This window comes from Amblyomma mixtum, chromosome 3 (genome assembly GCF_055824585.1).
Source record: "Amblyomma mixtum isolate Tamu chromosome 3, ASM5582458v1, whole genome shotgun sequence".
In the NCBI taxonomy this organism is placed as follows: domain Eukaryota; kingdom Metazoa; phylum Arthropoda; class Arachnida; order Ixodida; family Ixodidae; genus Amblyomma; species Amblyomma mixtum.
In genome coordinates this window covers 366774545-366789768 of record NC_143014.1, presented here as the reverse complement: position 1 = coordinate 366789768, position 15224 = coordinate 366774545, and the positions used below count along the sequence as shown (strand labels likewise).

The 15224-nt window shown below is 47.1% G+C and overlaps 1 pseudogene across 1 annotated transcript; it reads left to right on the top strand.

The window, feature by feature from the left end:
* Window positions 1-8696: 8696 nt before the first annotated feature.
* On the top strand, window positions 8697-14508 carry LOC149356673 (uncharacterized; annotated as a pseudogene). The gene is made up of 2 exons (XR_016289830.1): window positions 8697-9019; window positions 13405-14508. The product of XR_016289830.1 is annotated as an uncharacterized LOC149356673 (transcript).
* The last annotated feature ends 716 nt before the right edge of the window (window positions 14509-15224 follow it).

Here is a 15224-nt window from a genome sequence, read left to right as displayed (position 1 = left end):
ATGGCGAATGGCTTAACCTCGACAACCTTATCACTCGGGGCTACGTGGCGAACGACAACCTTCACGTCAAGTGGGAGCTGTTGCCTCCAGATGCAGTGGGAGGAGGGCGAAAGAAGGCTTCCTCAAACAGTGGCACTGCTCGGAGAAATATTTCGTAAGTCTTCTGTTTGATGCAGGACGTATTGTACAGGCTTCAGGGCTGTGACTTGAGCCTTCTTGTCTCTCCTTACCATTCGCGTTTTGTGACTTAGTTTGAAATTATTGTCCACTTTTTTTCTGTGTTTCGCTGCGATTTTGACTGCATCTTGAACGACTTGCCTCATTGCTACAGTATCTTCGGCATCCTGCTGTGCTTTGAGAGGCGCAGTGTTTGATTCCAGACACCGGCAGACCCACTGCGATGGAAATTTAAAAAAAAATGGCCCCTGCACTTATGATTTCTAACGTGTGGGAAAGCGGAAGCATGAAGCAGTGCGGTCCGCTGTGCGGTGTTTCCGTTCGCCGATGTAAGTTACCCCCCTCCCCCCCCCCCCCACACACACACACACTCGTGTGACACAACCCGGAAGAAGGAGGAGGGGGTTAGTTCACGCAAGGCCCACCAGGGCTCCGCACCGCCCCAGTGCACTGAGGCGTTCATGATGGTGCGTGACTTCAGCGGCCTGGTCCGTCGCAACCTTCGTGTTCGTGTCCGCAGAGCGCAGCAGGGTCTCCCATTACGCGCAGCTGGTCAGGTGCTCCAGCCTCCGCGGGGCATTGGAAACGGATATGAGCGAGGGGGTCGAGTAGGTGGATGTCGAGAGAGCAGTTGGGAATGTAAGCTCCCGGGTGGATCCAGGAAAGGATATAAGGCAATGGGAAGGTCACTATCCGGAGGCCCCAGTAAATGTAGAATAACTGCTGCACCTGAAACACATTAGACCCGTTCTTGAATATGCCAGTTCGGAGTGATATACGCGTATGGTTGCATTTATTAGGTCTTTTAGGACGCGTACAGTGCCGTGCAGCTCGTTCTGTCGCCAGTGACGACAATTTTCAACATACCGTTTCAGCAATGAAAGCATCTTTTGGTGGGGAACTTCTTAGTACTAGGCACCTGTCCAGTGAATTAGAAATGTTCTACCCACGTAGTGCGATAAAACTCGGATTGATAACGCTCTGTCTTCTCCAGCCACATTGGTATCTGCACATTGTCATCACGCTTTTAAGATACGAGAATTTAGCTGTCAAAGTAATGCTTATCACAATTCAGAATTTTTCTTTTCCACATGTCATATCTGTGTGTAACAAACTGCTTAAAACATGGTTGGCTGCACATCTGTGGAAGTGTTTCGTACATTTAATCATAAACTGATTTTACCCTAAGATTGCGCAATTGAATTTACGCGTGTGTGCGCGCGTTTTTGTTGTATTTATGGCTGTTCCATGTGTTCTTCGAATAGTACCATCATCTGACTGCGGCACTTGTAATGCTTCATTTTCTTTGTACTTCGTCCCTGCAACAATGCCTGCGGGCGCTGCGTAGTCCTTGAATATATAATAAAGAAAAAAGACGAACGGTTGCATCACTATTTTTATACGAAGGTGCATATGTTGTCGGTTCGTATCCCTGCCTCAAGCTGGCCTCTAGCTTGACAGGCACATGTGAGATACACGAAACGAGAAATCGTACGACGCCACTAGAAATGTTTTACGATAAAATGTTGCGCCACAATTATGGAACGAATTTCGGGAAAACTAGTGGCGAGTATACATATATACGAACAACGTGCACAGCATTGTTTGAATTCGGGGTGCGCCTCTTGCTGTGTGGGCCACCCGGCCGCTTGATGAAGCCACCTTATTTTTAAGGCAAAATCCTTTAATGGCTCATACCGCCGTCCGTCCACTAACAAAGCGTGTCACACGCGTTTATCTCGGGAACTAAACATATAGAAGAAAGCCAATTGTTGCTTCAGATAGAAGATGAAAAAATGAACCTAGAAGCCAAGTTTGATGACTCTAGAGCAATTAATTAATTGTAAGGCAAAAATGTTGAAATTGCGTTGAAATAGCGCCGACGTCGATACAGCCCCGGCCACGGTGTGACGTCATATCCACCGGAAGTCGTCATAGCATAGTGAAAATTATCACAGACTGGTTCGAAGAACATCGGATTCGTGTCAATTTAGATGTAAAATGTGTAATTAAGCGTAATTAACACTTAACGTCCCCGAAAGATGTATAATTTGAGTATCGATATAGCCACGGGAAAGGTGTAACGTCACATCCCCCGGATGTCGTCAGGGCATCGTGTCCTCGCCTTTCGCCTCTCAACACTTCAGTTGCCAAACTGTCCTCGCAGTTTATTCAAGCTATCGCTGGGATTTGCTCCGCAATCTGCGAGTACACACGCCGCCGGGCTTCTTGTAATGGGACTAGTAAAGCTTTCGCTTTAAAAAAAAAAAAACGTTCAATGAAATTTTTCTCCACGTATAGAATGCGGGCTGCGCTAAAGGTTATTATGCAGCATTTCAGTATAACATGTTTGTAATACATCCGCTGTCGACTCGTAAGTTTGATGATTTATGAACCAATGCAGAAAAGCAGGAACGGAATATGTAGGTGCAAGCCTTTTGTCTTAATAAGTACAGAAAATTTGGCTAGTTGGTGTGGATTCATACTTAGCAACGCAAAGAAACGAGGACCGAAGGGAACGAGGAGAGATATATTTCTGCGCATATATATTTGCATATATTTCACATATTTCTGCGCTTGTGTTGCGTCTCCTCGTTCGCTTTGGTCCCCGTTTTTCTGCGCTGCTTAGTATGAAACCCTTTGTCTTGTTCCTACTCCGGCCGCGGTGGTCGAATTTCGATGGAGGCGAAATTCTAGAGGCTCGTGTGGTATGCGCCACTGTCATGTGGTGAAGTGTTCAGGACAGAGTACTCGTGAGTACCACGGGGAAGCCAACCGAAGTGGTTAGTCGCGACAAAACCTCCAGAGCGTGCCCTTTTTAGCATCACAGCAGCCCGTATAAGAACCATGTCTTAGTAAAGGCCGAGTCACACTGCGGAAACAGTCCGCCAACCCGTCCTACAAAACAGTGTTTTCGTCGGGTTGGCGATCCTGTCACACCGCGTCAACACGAACAGTGGGTAAACGTGTCGCTGTCTCCCGCCAGCCTGTGTTGGCCACACGTGCGCCGCTTGTTCACAAACTCTCTGTCACACCGGAAAAACCACCTCAATCGCGTTCCCCGGCGCTTCTCTGCCTTTGCTCGCGCGCTCCCCTCCGTGCGTGTGCACAACCGCGGAAACTGGAGACACCTTGCGCTGTCGAGGCTACTGGCTGTTTTTCAGAATATCGGACGAACTATGATCGTGCGCGGCGGCTGAGGTGCAGCCTTGCTCGATTCTGACTCGGACGACCAGCCGCCACCGCAGAGAAACGGCGCTGGATGATCGACTGGCCGAGAGGGCGCCTGAGAAAGACGTTTTCGAAAACTTCATGCGAAAGAATTAAACACGGACAACATGCTTCTACTTTCTGTGCCCTGTGTCTACTTCTACACATTTTGTGTTTTGCGCTGCTGTTCCACAATGCATTATCAACCCGGCCGGTCACTACAAATCACGCCACAATTTCGGCAGATTCATCGAGTTTGTTCCACGCTCTGAGAGTACTAAAAAAAAGATATAATTGTACGCATCATTCTTGCAATCAAATGGGAACCCAGTAAAGATATCCTGATTGCTATCTCAAAGAAAAAAATGCAGCACTGCTTTCTTCTTCATCTCAAGTTCAAAAATAGCAGGACAGGTAACTGGTAACTCGCGCTCACCTGTGAAATACAGTCCCAACTAGCGATCTCTTGAAACACGGATTCCTTCAGATCACACCGTTGATATTTTGGGTTTGTTATATCCCATGGAAAACGCCTCTCTTCAATCATCGCGATCAGGTCACTTTCCTGGCGGCACGAGTACGACGGCAGCATGTTCACGCGAGCAACTGGCACGCTCGTATGCAGGCTCCTGCTCGGGTGGTTCTCGCGCACAAACCCGTCAAGAAACTTCTGGAACTCGCAGCCGAGGCAGTCCCTGGAACAGGACATTCCTTTTGGCTCCCTACAGAACCGCGTTCGTCAGAAGTGTACGCTTGCTCACAAGAATGCGACGGGGATCGAACGTGCTTCTCCACGGCGGCCGCACCTGCCAGCCGACGGTGGCCAGGGCAGCCTTCCCATCTGTATGCACCCGCCTGCAAGACGCCGTACCGCAGCAGACAGCATTACCACGAAAGGAAGCGCTCTTTCTTGCACTTTGCAAACGAAGTTTCCAAGCACGAAATGCACAAAAGCGGTGAATCACCGCAAAGTGCTTGGTTTGTTCGTGCGGTGTCGCCAGGAAATTCGCCCGGCCGGCGAACAGCGCCAAACGTGTCCACGAACGCTGTTTGTTTGTTGTTCCGGTTCCCGAAAGCTTTCATACCGAGGGAACACCCCAGCAACCTGTCTCGTTTCCCTGCCGTTCGTGCAGTGTGACAAGAAGTTGTGGGACAAGTTGGTTGGGCGACTTGTTGACGGCTCGCTTGCGAACATGTTTGGTTCATGTCGTTGTTGTGTTTCCGCAGTGTGACTCGGGCTTAAAGGATATATTCTCCTCTGTCCTCTCCCTCTCATCAATGACATTATTCTTGCAAGACCCTGTTTCTGGCGCTGAACCTCATGCGGGCTGGGGTAGAAATGGGCGCTTTGCCTATAGGCTGACACATTGGGTCAGTGTATACATTTTTTGGGCCGCCTCGAGAGCGTTCCGTACAAGTGTTGGTCTCCCTCGGCACACATCGACGGCGCACTGAAAGCTATATAGCTTTCCCTCTATCAACGCGGTGGTACGCTGGCCTGTTCCAATCGACGTATGTGGTCGAGGCAGCCTATGAATATAGCTATGCAATGATTTAACAAAGAGGTCGTGGGGCCACGTCGACTTCGTTATAACCAGGTGCAACGGTGCATATGTTTCGCCGACGTGTACTTTGCATTGTGTCGTTGTCATCATAAGTTCTAGAGTCGATGTGGAATACTTAATCTTTTTAGTTGATACTGATCTACACTATTTTATTCTATTAGAACCCTCACCTCTCGAGTGCACTCCGTACCGCGAAGTTCAAATAACTAAATTTAACCAAAAATTAACCTTCATATGAGAGTTTATCGTTCGAAGCCCATCCTGCCGTAGCTTCACGCATAATGTTCTTGATCAGACAGTTGGTCTTGCTGCCTTGCTTCGTGATGACGTCAATCAAGGGAAAAAAATTGCGACGATTACGTTACTTCCTAATGCGAAATTTAAGCTCAGCTCATGATCTGTTCCAGCTTTTGGATAGATTGAGGCAAATAATTCGACAGCGGCAACGATAAAATTCTGCTTCAGCGGCACGCACCTATGGATTCTGGCGGCGACGGCGCTGGGCCTTTCCTCTGGCAGCTCGTTTAGCCGCAACGGCAGACGAAGGACTTCCACTGGTTGCCTCGCTCATGGCTCAGAAAGAACTGGCACAGAATAAACTATTCATATAGGCAGGCGGTTCTCAATGGCGAAGGGCGGCGGCTATGCCTTTCGGTTCGGGCGGCGCACATATCGAGATCCGGCGCCACCGATCCGGCGCTCTGACTGCCGCCGCGCAGGGGTGGCACTGGAGGAGGAGCGAAGAGAGCAATTAAGTTAAGAAGTGCTTGGGACTGGGCTAGTTGGAACATCTTCTCATAAATGCTGCGCTGCTTAGTTGTACACGGAAAAAGAAACTTGACAAACGCTGAGGTTAAGCGCAATCTACCAACTGAAGTTTTATTCCTTGGAATAGGAAAAAGGAAACACCAGCTCAGGACGTAATCAGCGGATCGTGAAAGCACATAAAACATAACAGTGCACTGTAACAGCAAGAAGAACTATGGAATGAAACCATGATAATAAGAACATATGAAAATAAACACTTTATCTAAGCCCGGGATGTAATCGCACTCAACCCCCCCCCCCCCCAAGTTATCGGGAGGTCGCGAGAGATGGCGCCAGGAGCGCGCGCTGCGCCGACTGCGGAGCTGGTTACGAGGGACAACGGCGACGCCGCGAAACGCAGGAACGGGCGCCAAAGAGCTGCGCTCTAATACCGAAGACACATTGGAAATACTAAAGTGTGCTTGGTGAAAGCCTTGTGGTCAACCCACTGCCGCTTCCCCGAATCGCATGCCGCGGAATCACTGGGCCGCTTCGGAGCCATGCCTCTCACTCACTCGACTGCAACAAGCCGTCTGGAGAAAGAGCGGCGGTGTAGCCAAGGTAGATGTACACTGGTAGCGTAAGGCTCCATAGACGCCCATTGGTCTAAAAAATGGCGGTTCATGGGCACGCCAGCGCCCCTGAATAACGGGGGGCAACCTACGTATGACTGACGTTGACGTACGTCACGCATACGTATGGTTTTGGCGCGAATTATAAAGTGGTTTTTTTATAGAAACGTTATTTTCTAGCCCATATCTCTTGAAGGTTGCTGGCTTTCTGCGTGCACCAACCTTTGATAGTCAAACGTGCTCGATTTCCTGCTAGTTATGGTCTTGTTAATGTGCAGTTGGGAATTAACCCAGTGAAAGTGGCTGGAAAGAAGACAGCATAGAAAGGCAGCAACACTGTCAGAATGTGGATAAGCATGCATGATTCGTAGTGGAAACGTTGGTGGAAATACTGGTGTTAGTACTTTTGAGCACAGCAAGGTATGATGCACAAAGCACAGGCTCAAATGCACAGTTCGCAATACAGTGTACGGCAAGTATGGTTTTCTTATTCATGGTTTATTACAGCAGCCAACCTATTACAGTCATAAAGCACACCAACAAGAAATGCACGTCACAGGCAGCTCAAGGAGTATTTTTTTAAACTGGCTAATCACCTCAATGGTCACAGTGCGGATATAAAAAAGCCTTGAAGTGTCACGAACGTCACCAGGTAGGAAATTGAAAGGTGTAGAAAACAATACCACGACAGGTTCAATTGAGGCAAACATGACATGACATAAGTAGGGGCATCAACATATAGACCATGGAGCACACTGATATTATTCTTCACATTTCATTTCTTTAGCTGAAAGCATACAGCATCTGTGTTTACATCTGTAGGACAATGCTAAAACTAGCTTTACCATCAACAAACCTGCTCAACACAGGAGCACAGCATACATTGAGCCTGCGTACAACCTCCAGAGCTACTTCTAGTCGTTAGCCGGATCAATTTGAAGTAATTCTAATCCAACAAAAGCACACACGAAATACAGCTTAAGTGAAAGTCCAGCGGGAAACGGTGTGGTGTGACACCGATGGTACTGTCGTGTCCAGACTGTCGCAATGCACCACAGAGCGTCGTTTCTTCACACGCCGCAACCGCCTTGGCTGATCTTGAAATGAAGAGCTAAGCGCTTCAAACGAAGAGAGCGAAGCGTGCAAAGACGGAAAAAGACTTCGCACTGGCCGCACGTCGAAGGAAACGACAAAACCGAGCAAACTGCAGCAGCGGTGCAGGGCGGTGCAAATTTTACAAAACGGTGACACAGAAGCGACGAGCAAGGACCATGAAAACTTCGCGAAAGGGGAGTTTCGAGACCGGCGAGCGAAATTCATACGCTTTGCCAGGCGCACCATTCCAGACAGCTGGAGATAAGAAACCGCTTCGTGAGCTCCCGCGGCCACTGTGGCTGGATACCGAAACAAGGCATGCAGAAGTCGTGCTGAGAATGCACCGCACACTCATCTACAAAGGGAAGAACAAGAATGTCGCAAAAAATTACAAAATTTGGCATGTTTGAATAAAATTACTTATCTCTTTTATAAAACAAGGTGTTAAAACATTTGTTCTTTTTCTGTTGGTGCATAACATTCCAATTTGTAGTTTTATAATTTCTTTATTTGAGTGTTTCGCCCCCCATCTTGTGGCTATGCTGCAGTCGCACTAAACCGCTTTTGGGATCAGTCTTCGCCACCATTTTAAATCCGCATTGGTGTAGCTGCCACCGCCGACTCGCGCTCACTCGTTCTACCACTACTGTGTGACGTCACGGTTGCTATTCGCAGCTGCGCCCCCTGCTCGCGCACCGATTGCTAAGAAGAGGAGGAGTTTGCGCTTTTACTTTCTCCTTTCCAAGCTCCCGCTCCATCGCTGCTGCTTACAACGGCCAACGGCGACGCCGCGAAACGCAAGAGACGGGCGCCTAAGAGCTGTGCTCTAAAAGAATTCGAGAACGCCTCCTAATAACAGCTAACATTGTGATATTATCTTGCGAGTAAAATCAAGGCCAGTTCCTGCCTTTCAGCAAGGCTTATGAACTGAAGCAGTGCGACTGTGCAAACGAACGAAGCACGCCCCTGAGGACATAGCATAGCTTTCGCTCTAAATGAGCGATGTGCCTGGGCTTGTCACCTTGTGAAGGCTTTTCTCGGATAGCGACATCAAAACCTACCTCAACACTCAGTTTTTAGGAAATATTTTTTTTAGCACGCAGGATCATCAACACGTGTGAGTGACACAGCTTTCCACCGGCGACAAATTTCGCTCGGCGCGCAGTCCGATAAGCGGCAGCCGATAAGCCTGCGATTGTCGCCCTGGCAACCGGGGAGCTAAAGAAAGGAAAGACGTTACTGCGATCTGTGTGGCGGCGGAATACGCATTTCTTCGACAATGAGTTCAACGAGCGTAGGTCAAGAACGATGTCTGCTGCAAGCGCGCAGTATACGACAGTCGGGTTTTCCCCTGAGCTCGACTGGAGGGCACTGAAGTTCATCGAACCCCTGCCTCCGCATCGGATATGCGGCGCCTGTGGCCTGGTGAGGAAGAGAACGGCCTGGCTACCATGCACACACGTGTTATGCGAGTGCTGCTACGAGCAGTGCGGGCGGGATGGTTGGCATGTGTGTCCGCTGGACGGCATCCACTACATGGAGGAGGACGTCGCTCTGATGGAATTCCCTGCGGAAGAGCTGCTTCGGAGATGGGTAAGCGAAACAGAGAAAACAGCCGAAATGTGTTCCCAAAAGAACTTTTTTCTAGAATAGCGCTGTTTCAAATAGTTCACGATTTGTCGTCAGAGAACCGTGTGTAAAGCGAAATCGATATGTTTTTTTAGTTGGAAGAAGCCTTTGGCCGCGGTACACCCCTTAAGCTGCAACTAAAACTGCATCCTTTGTTGTAAACAATCCACTTCTTGCATGAATCGCATCTTACCTGCCTGGTAAATTTGTGTGTGTTAAAAGCGTGACGTGGGCTTTGATCCTAGACTATTTACGTCGAGGATCCGGCTGTGTTTATTTGTTCTTAGGTCTTGTTTCCTTTTAATACTTAGAGATCTTACTGCCCACGCGCTATCCGTGAGAATGAAGCTATTTGCAATTACTACCACCTGGGGATATTAAATGTTCACTCACATCGCACAGACCACAGGCGTTTTTTGCATTTAGCCTCCATAAAACTGGTGCCACCATTGCCGCGTTAGATCTCGGGATCTGGGTGTGAACAACTCAATGCCTAAACGACTTAGCCACCGTTGCCGGTGCATATCGTAGCGGTTATAATAAATCGCCGCGTAAATTATCGTGCATAATTAAAACTGCGCGAACAAAACAAGGACACGATCAAGAAAACAGACAACACACACAGGCGCAGACTTCCAACTTTTATTCGAAAAGATTGCCGCAGTCTTTTTATACCGTCTGTGGATACAATCAACACACCCTCAAACCCATCCGTGACATTTAAAACACGTGCGCTTATCTCCTCTGAATGTCCGAAACAATCCACGTTAATGACCAGGCGCCTAGCGGCACACAAGTGACTCAAAAACACGCGCAAATTTTACCTCAAAAAGACGAAGGTCATGAGCCACGTGCCTTGTCCACGACATGTCTAACACGCCAAGATTCACAGAAAAGCAACGAAAAGAAGACAAAAACAATGAATGAAGACGTAAACATGGAAAAAGAGAGATCACTAAAACCTGAGAAACAATGCGAAACCAACAGTAACGCGGAAAACGAACTCTGAGGCCACTACACTGGAGCTAAAGAAAGAAGCTAAAAATTTTTTCATCTCATACCTACATGAACAAAAACCATCTGAAACATGAAACAAGTGTAAAGTGAGAACATACCCATAGAAAGCTAAAAGGGTGACATGAAACAAGTGTAAAGTGAGAACCTAACTGTAGATAGCTAAAAGGTTGATGCATGAACCCTACAGTACTAAGAGGAAGGCGAACATCTAACCATGACGGTATGCATTGCTCCCTTCTAGAAACTCGATTTCTTTATCAGACAGGTGAATTGACGGCGTGCTGACACAACGATCTGCGCTCTTGGCAATAAGAAAGGCCTCAGTAATTTCCTTTTCTGTCTTCCCTCCCGCTTTCGCGAGGAATTCAGCATCTTCTAAAAACGCCCCACAGTCCCGTTTTTCGCACTTCGCGCAGTGAATGGCCATATTGCTTCCTGATTTGCTTGACAACTTGCGCTCATGCTCACTCGCCCTTTCATTAAAGCAACGCCCTGTATGGGCGATGTGCGTCTGGCCACACGATAAGGGAACTTGATAAACGACTTCAGAGGCGCATTGAGTGTACATGGTGCTTTGGCTTACTCTGCACTCTTCTCGCCTACCTTCACTATTCATCATGGCGCACACCCTAGACAACTTAACCGGTGCCGAAAACACAAGCCGGACACCATATCTGCCTGCAATTTTCTTTAGATTATGCGCCACGCGATGAATGGATAAGGATCGTGTCAGGACAAGGACAAGGATCGTGTTATCGTTGATGGAATGGACAGCCTACTTCGTACAGTAAGTGAAGGACCACCTAAGAAGCCTCCGTTTAAGAAAATTGTCAGCTTCTTGAAGGAGGAAGGCCTTACAATAATGCAGGCTGACAAGGAAGGCGGCTTTGTAGTCATGCCGGCTGGAATGTTTGAAGTTAAATCTATGCAGGCTACCAATAAGAATTTTCGATCGGTAGAGTTTGCCGAGAAGAAGAAAAAGAGCGAGGCCAGGAAGCTCCTCAGGAAGGTTAATCTCGACTCAATGGCAAAAAAGATCAAGACGGACCAGAAGGGGTTCCTGCACGCGTTTTTCACTGAAAACGCACAAGATGGATTGACCCCTTCGAGTGACAGTGTCAGAGAAGGACAGCTGGCAAAGAATGATGGCAGAACAAAGTAGTGGGACCAGACCCGTTTCTTGTCCGCAACTCAAAAGAACTTCTTGGCACGCTAGAGAACATCCCTTCCGCCAACACGGCATTCTCCGTAGATATAGAAGACTTATTCTACTCCATTCCCCATGATGCCTTGTTTGTAGCCGTCAGACAACATATCGAAGACCATGGTGAAGTTAGGTTCCGGAACGAGGTTGGCGTGTCCACGGAACAGTTCCTGGAACTGTTGAACTTTTACCTACGCTCAACTGCGATATGCCATCAAGGGCAGTTTTACGTGCAGGAAAGTGGCATCTGCATAGGATCCTCCGTGGCACCTGTTTTGTGTAGCATATTCCTTTCTTGCTTTGACCGACGCATTGAACATCGCCTTGGTGACCTTCATGTTGTGCGCGTGTTTAGATATGTCGATGATTTCCTAGTAGTCCTTAACCTCCCTTCCACGTCTGGCCTCTCTGAAACTGTTAGCAACGTCTTTAATGTTTTCAAAGCAGAAGGGACAGGACTGAACTTCACGTATGATTTCCCCAAAGACAGTCGGATTCAGTTTCTAGATGTCAGCTTGCACTTCACAAGCTCACATATCTGTGGGTCCTACAATCCGTGACTGAAAAAGCAGTTCCTTCCGTATGACAGTGCTCATTCGAAGTTAGTGAAGAGGGCAATAGTTCATCTGGCTTGCCGTTCGGCGCTTGAAAAGTCATGCTTGCATAATCAGCAACCGAGCCTTACTATGCAGATAGAGAGACTGTAGGCCGCAGGTTATCCGCGGCGATTAGTTTCTAGTGTTTGCGAAGAACTGCTGCAAAGGATTAAACAAGGGAACTGTAGATGCAGAGAAGAGGAACATAAACCAGTATGCGTTATAGAATACATTCATCGCGTGGCGCATAATCTAAAGAAAATTGCAGGCAGATATGGTGTCCGGCTTGTCTTTTCGGCACCGGTTAAGTTGTCTAGGGTGTGCGCCATGATGAAGAGTGAAGGTAGGCGACAAGAGTGCAGAGTAAGCCACAGCACCATGTACACTCAATGCGCCTCTGAAGTCGTTTATCAAGTTCCCTTATCGTGTGGCCAGACGTACATCGCCCAAACAGGGCGTTGCTTTAATGAAAGGGCGAGTGAGCATGAGCGCAATTTGGCAAGCAAATCAGGAAGCAATATGGCCATTCACTGCGCGAAGTGCGAAAAACGCGACTGTGGAGCGTTTTTAGAAGATGCTGAATTCCTCGCGAAAGCGGGAGGGCAGACAGAAAGGGAAATTATTGAGGCCTTTCTTATTGCCAAGAGCGCAGATCGATGTGTGAGCACGCCGTCAATTCACCTGTCTGATAAAGAAATCGAGTTTCTAGAAGGGAGCAATGCATACCGTCATGGTTAGATTGTCGCCTTCCTCTTAGTACTGTAGGGTTCATGCGTCACCCTTTTAGCTTTCTATAGTTAGGTTCTCACTTTACACTTGTTTCATGTCACCCTTTTAGCTTTCTATGGGTATGTTGTCACTTTACACTTGTTTCATGATTCAGATGGTTTTTGTTCATGTAGGTATGAGATTAAAAAATTTTTAGCTTCTTTTTTTAGCTCCAATGTAGTGGCCTCAGTGTTGGTTTTCCGCGTTTCTGTTGGTTTCGCATTGTTTGCTCAGGTTTTAGTTATCTCTCCTTTTCCATGTTTATGTCTTGATTCATTGTTTTTGTCTTCTTTTCGTTGCTTTTCTGTGATTCTTGGTGTGTTAGACATGTCGTGGACAAGGCACGTGGCTCATGACCTTCGTCTTTTTGAGGTAAAATTTGCGCGTGTTTTTGAGTCACTTGTGTGCCGCTAGGCGCCTGGTCATTAACGTGGATTGTTTCGGACATTCAGAGGAGATAAGCGCACGTGTTTTAAATGTCAGGGATGGGTTTCAGGGTGTGTTTATTGTATCCACAGAGGGTATAAAAAGACTGCGGCAATCTTTTCGAATAAAAGTTGGAAGTCTGCGCCTGTGTGTGTTGTCTGTTTCCTTGCTCGTGTCCTTGTTTTTTTTAGCGCAGTTTTAATTATGAATGATTCAAACCAACTAGCCCGCCAGAAGATACTTTTGAATTGTCGTACCAATGGGAGGAATCACTGAAAATGAAATTTTTGAAACGTAATCTTATTTCCCTCCAAACGGTGTCGCTTTTCCATATGCAGGTTAAGTGCGGAAATGAAAGAAGTGGATGCCAGTATGCAGCTGCCGCCTCCGGCATCATTCAGCATTTCCTGCTTGAATGTGGACCCCACATTGTTTGCTGCCCCAAGTGTTCTGCCGCCGTATATTGTGACAGCATGGTCGCCCACCTGAAGTCATACTCGTGCAATCCCGTGGCGCCTCTCGAAGCCGAATGCAATGTGCAGGCAGGCTTCAAGGATAAAAGAGCGTTTCTAGCTTTTTTGGAGGAGGCCTTTGAAAAACAGGCGAATGAAATCAGGAAATCACTGAAATGGATGGCTGCAGATATTATGGCACATGGTTATCAACTAAACGAAGTCCGTGAAGGCGTAAATGTTTTGAAGGAAGCGGCGAGGAAAGAACCAGTGGTCGGAATAAGCGAAAGAGGTGAGAGCTCGATAAAAACTCTCAACGAAATCGCTGCGTCTAGCGACGAACCCAAAGAATTTTTAGCCACACCAAGCAATGCAGTTGACTGTGTGTCCAAAAGCATCAACAGATTATAAAAAACACTGAAACAGGAACTGAGTGGAGCACGCGACAGCCTGTCGGAAATCACAGCTGCCATAGGACAAGTCGAACATGAAGCGAAAGAAAACAGTGAGAAGGCGTTACACTGCATCAACAGTCTTCTCCGACTCGCTGAAAAACAAGCTGCAAGGTGCGCTATTTTTGTGCCAGGCGTGTCCTCCCTACGCGAAGAAGCGCTCAGCAGCTGGTGGGCTGAGTATTTAAGCGAGAGGATATACATCCGTGGTTACTGTATTTCGCCTGGAGTGAGATTTGTTAATGATGAGAACTCTGTTAAAATGCGAGTGTGCTTCCGCTTACATAAGGGCGAAATGGACGACTTTGTGAAATGGCCATTCGAGAACATAATTAAGGCTATAGTTGTGCATCCAAGGGACTGTAAAGAACATGTGAAGGAATTCAAACCCCATCGGAGCGCGAGCGCTAATCAGAGACCAACGGTGTCAAGTAATGAGGTTGGTTATTTTGCACACTGGCTTGAAGTCAATGATCTTATCAGTGACGGCTACGTACAAGATGACCAGTTACGCATTAATTGAGAGTTGCTACCGTGAATTGCACTTGAATGAGTGAAGCTAACTTTTAGCTTTCCGTCCCCTTAGAACGCGGTTCATCGGCTGGAGTTTTTTGTTCAAAGTTTTGGTGATGAATCATTCTTGGCCGAAAGCACGGCAGTCGCTGATGATGTGGAGTTTTCTGTCACAGCAGTTTGATTCCTTTTTTTTTGGAAAAAAAAATGTTATCTGCCTTTATTGCGTTTTGAGACCTTGAGGGTCATCTTTATTCTGTAGCAGTTAATAAGAATATTTATAAATTGTAATTTGCTTGGTCGTTGATACTGTTCAAATCTCCTCAAACTCATTATATGGTGAAGAGTACGCTGCAGGGCCTTCAGTACCTACTATTGTTCTAGAAAATTAGGTGACCGTCTGTTTCAGTCGATAAAGCAAATTAAAGGTGCATTTAGGCCTACTTATGTGCAGAAATGCGAAATGCGAAAGCATTTCGAGTTCTGTTGCCTCCTCTCTTAGGAATGTAATGAATTATTTTTGGTAATTATTTTTATTTGATTGTTCAATTAAATTAACCATAAAATCAAGCAATCCATTCATAATTAATAAGTATTTATTGGGAGCCGCCGCGTTGGCTCAGGGGTAATGGTGCTCGGCTGCTAATCCGAAATACGCGGGTTCGTTAAATTACGGTCACAAGTATCACCGATGGTACAAAGTTTATAATTTATGCTTATGGTACAACCGTGTTGGTTCAT